This window comes from Ipomoea nil, unplaced genomic scaffold (assembly GCF_001879475.1).
Source record: "Ipomoea nil cultivar Tokyo-kokei standard unplaced genomic scaffold, Asagao_1.1 scaffold3103, whole genome shotgun sequence".
NCBI classification, from domain to species: domain Eukaryota; kingdom Viridiplantae; phylum Streptophyta; class Magnoliopsida; order Solanales; family Convolvulaceae; genus Ipomoea; species Ipomoea nil.
The window spans coordinates 1393-6070 of record NW_017619531.1 but is presented as its reverse complement, the minus strand read 5'-3'; the positions used below and the strand labels follow the sequence as shown (position 1 = coordinate 6070).

Sequence of the window (4678 nt, the reverse complement as noted above, 5' to 3'; positions counted from 1 at the left end):
AAATCCTAATGTCGAAATCTCCTCAAACAATATTACACTACTAGAAATTATGGAATTTCGCGACCACCTGAAAATGATCTTAAATTAAGTTGATACTAAAAAGTCCAAAAAGTGGTCGGAAATAGCAACAAAGGTTTTTCCGGATACCAAAAGTGGTCGGAACAAAGTTTTCGACTTGATTTAAGATCACTTTCAGGTGGTCGGAAATTCCATAATTTCCAGTAGTGTTAGTATATATTTAATATTTTATGCCCTAATTTTTATTTGTTCTCCCTTATGTCCCGTATTTGGTTTCAACCATACCTATACAATTATTTTATGACAATTATAATCAATCTTGACTATATTATCTTGGCATTTGTAAACTTAGAATTACCTATTTAACCCGCACGGGCTTAGCTCAATGGTTTAGTTTGGGAGAAGAGACCAAGGTTTGAACCTCGGCGACGGCAGTGCGGGAATTATGTCCAAAGTGGGTAGATTCCTTGTTCGCACCGGCATTTGGTCCTGTCTGCTGAACCATTGAGTCACCGTGATTTACAACTTCCCACAATGCTCTGTCGGGTCGGAGTGTGGGGGGCCCTTGGGGTTGGGGACTCAACCTTTGCGAGAAGAATTACCTATTTAAATACGCAAATTCAACCTTCAATTATCTATGCATGAACAATTTCAATATAATCTTGCCTTAATATACTTTAAAGTACTTATTTTTAAAAAAAAAAACATTGGGCATTATCCAATAGCGCAATGCGCGTAAAAAACATAGTTATATATATATATATATATATATATATATATATATATATATATTATAATATTATATATATATATATATATATATATATATATATATGGGTGATCACATGTGGCCATGTTGTTAGGTGTGGTCATATGGTCAATTATAGGCCATTAGATTAGATAGATCCAATGAATCATATTAAACAAGATTTTTCCAGTATTTTCGCGCACATTCTCTCCTACCCACCGAACTGCAAGGGTAAACTCGTCGTAAAACACCGGAATAGAAAAAATCACATTGTTGTGTTTTATTACACTATTGGTGCATGTTGTCAACACTGTTGGTGTATTCTGGAACCCGGCCGCTATAAATGGCCACTGTAATTATCATAACACAAGAATACACCATTGGTGTGTTTCATTGTGGTGTGTTTTATTACACTATTGGTGTATGTTGTCAACACTGTTGGTGTATTCTGGAACCCGCCCGCTATAAAATGGTCACTGTAATTACCATAACACCCCTACTTACCAAAACACGCGAAAATCCTCAGAATTATAACTGCCGTTAGATTAAACTGATTCAACGACACAAATACAACCAAATCTAATGACATGACCACATATGAGTGATTTTCTATATATATATATATATATATATATATATATATATATATATATAGGGCGTCCCTGGGCATGACTACCCAGGGCACTTGCACAGAGCACCCAAAATTGGGGGCCCCAGATTAGAGAACATGTATATGCCTATACTATACAGCAGGCAGCGCACTGCCTGCTGTATAGTATGTGTATACATTAATTTTAATTTCTTTTTTAAACAATTGGCCCCCAAATTTGGGGGCAATTGTTAAAAAAAAAAAAAAAGAATTATATACATATATAATATATTATATGAGTTATATATATTGGTCATTTTGGTAAGATAGTTAGCTTATCTATTAATTTTGGCTTATTTGATTATTTTTAAACTATTTTACATGGTTAAAAAATTAATATAAGTGTTTGGTTAATCAGTTTTTTGTAACTCCAAAAGCTAAAATTTAAAAAGATGCTCAAAACTGGAAATGGCGGCACCTTAAGTGATAGAAACACGCACCTTAAGTGTTAGATCTTAAGTACATTAAGTACAAAACACACATACATTAAACACAATCTCACGCACATTAAGCACAAAATCCACGCACTTTAAATATTAACTCACAGACTTTAAGTTTCAACAACTACTGACATTAAGCACAAACTCACGTACATTAAGTACAAACTCACGCACATTAAGCACAACCTCACGCACATTAAGCACAAACCCCACGCACTTTAGTATTAACTCACAAACCTTAAGTTTTCAACAACTATTGACATTAATCACTAACTTCACACACATTAAGCACAAACCTACGCACATGAAGCACAAACTCCACTCACATTAAGAACAAATCTCACGCATTTAAGCACAAAATTCCACACTTTAAGTTTTAACAACTACTCACGTTAAGCACAACCCACGCACATTAAGCACAAAACTCACGCACTTACGCACAAACCTCACGCACTTATATACAAAACTCACGCACATTAATCACAGATCCGCTCACCTTAATTTTGACCTAGATGCAAAAATTACAAATTTGCCACGAGTTTTTTTTTTAATTTTGACAATCCTGAACGTTGATTTAAGCGAGATGAATGACCCAGATTAAACCGCAGAATCGCACCAGAACCTAATTATATATATATATATATATATATATATATATATATATATTATATATATATATATATATATATATATATATATATATATATATATATATATATATGAAAATGACCCCGCTCATTTTTTACTTGATTTCTCATCCATTAGATCTTGCAGATCAAAGATTTAATTAGATTTGTTCACAATGCCCTGGCCAAAGATGTCGTTTTGTATCAGTTTCTTTTTTAGAAATTTCGTTTTCTGTCGTTAACTTCTTTAAAAAATCCCTTATTTCGAATGTACAGAATTGTATAGTAGAATACATATAAAACTCATAGCATAATACACATAATCTAACATAATACATAATACATAATACATAATAAATAATACACATAAAGTCTTAACATAATACATATAAAATCTTAACATTAAAAACAATATCGTTTTGGGCAGGGTGCGCATTGCATTGTGCACCCTGGTGCACGATATAACGATTGTACCGTCTCCTTCACAAATTGTTGATATCTTGATAGAAATATTTATTGAAATCTTGAATGTGATCAACTTGCAAACATGCAGCAACCAGCAATGACCATCGTCCCCATCAATTCCGTTTGGACCTGGAAGGATCAAAACGTCCCCATCACAGTCATGATTTCCAGGGGCTCATATGAATCTCTTCCCCCCACCCAAAATCGAGTCCCTGAATCGGAAGACCCACCCAGCTTATAACGCTCAGATTTGGATTCCCACCAAACAAGACTCCTAATAATTCTTGCCTCTTTAATCACATCCACTTCATTTCTATAAAATCTATTGAAGAGTTCACGTACTCCGAGGTTACACCATCGATTGCCTCACGTATTTTAGAAGCCACGTCTTGTAGTGGCCCGGAGATAATCTCCCCCGAGACGCCGCCATGGATCACCACGTCAACGACCGCATTACCGAAATACGAATCTGGCATGGAGGCTCCATTCGCCTGCGGATATCGACAGAGAAGCATAAATTCGTGGGCTGTTGGGTTTATGGCTTCGCGCTTTGCATGCGCACTCCATATGTGGGCGGTTATCACCTCGTACCTGAATTCAAATAAATCCAATAAGAATATGAATTCCAATATATATATAGTGAAATTTGAATGGAATAGAAAATATGATATTTGACTGGATTCCATCCGTATACACCCCTACTCGTACCTGGTATAGTCTCGCGGTTTGGCATTATAACTCCGACCATTGTTGGCGGCAGCTTTTAGTGCATGAATCTGTGGTTTACTTAATCTCAGCGTGGATACTTTGGTTTCCTTCATCCTCTCGCTTTCGTCGCTGGACTGGCCAACGATAAGCGGAGGAGAATGATCGAAAACCCGACGAGGACCTCCCTGTGGAGAAGATGATTCTCCTACCCCGCGGAGAAGTCTCCTCCGGTCATGAAAAGGGGCGGAGCTCAATGGTTTCCCGGAGGCAAGATTAGCCCACTCCGACAGAAAATGGCAGAGACGCATGTCCGTCAGCCACAACGTGAGATATCGCAAACCCAAGGCTAATTCCTCCGCATCTGAACTTAGTGAGCTGCCCCACGAACAAGGGAATATCCTGGATAGGATCACCGCTGTAGTCTACGCTAGGAACCAGGTGGTTTAACTCGGGGCAGGGCGAGAAGTCCCCGAGATCGGCCAACACGGCGTCGGATTCCGCCTCTACGAGGACGACGCCAGCGGCATTGCAGTTAAGCACGAGGGCTGAGCTGCCGCCGGCACTAGTCCAGCTCAGGCGACCGGCCAAGGGGTAAAAATGCACCAGGACTTGGCTGAGAGAGAGTCGCAAGGTATCGATAATGGCGTCTGGGGATAATGTGGAAGGAGTAGAGTAGAAATAGAGGGTTTCAACATGCATCATGGTTGCGATCTGATCAAGCTCCGATAAGGAGAGAAGGCCACTCCATGTTGGCTCTGATGGTTTAACTACGTAAGACCTCTTAACATTCACCTTCATTATATTTTTGCTTTCTTTTCAATATAATCTTTTCTTCTTCTTCTTCTTTTGTTTTCTACTTGGAATAATTCTTGGTTGTATACTTGTATTTAAAGGCAATAGTTATGCACTTATGCCATGGACCCGGGTCCACCTTGCAAGGCGGATCCGGATCAAAATACACAATTTATATACTGAATATTCACAATTTAAATTGTGAATATTCAGTGTGTAAATTGTGTATTTT

At 37.9% G+C, this 4678-nt stretch overlaps 1 pseudogene; it reads right to left on the bottom strand.

The window, feature by feature from the left end:
• Nucleotides 1-2860: 2860 nt before the first annotated feature.
• LOC109166577 lies at nt 2861-4476 on the bottom strand (annotated as a pseudogene).
• Nucleotides 4477-4678: the final 202 nt, after the last annotated feature.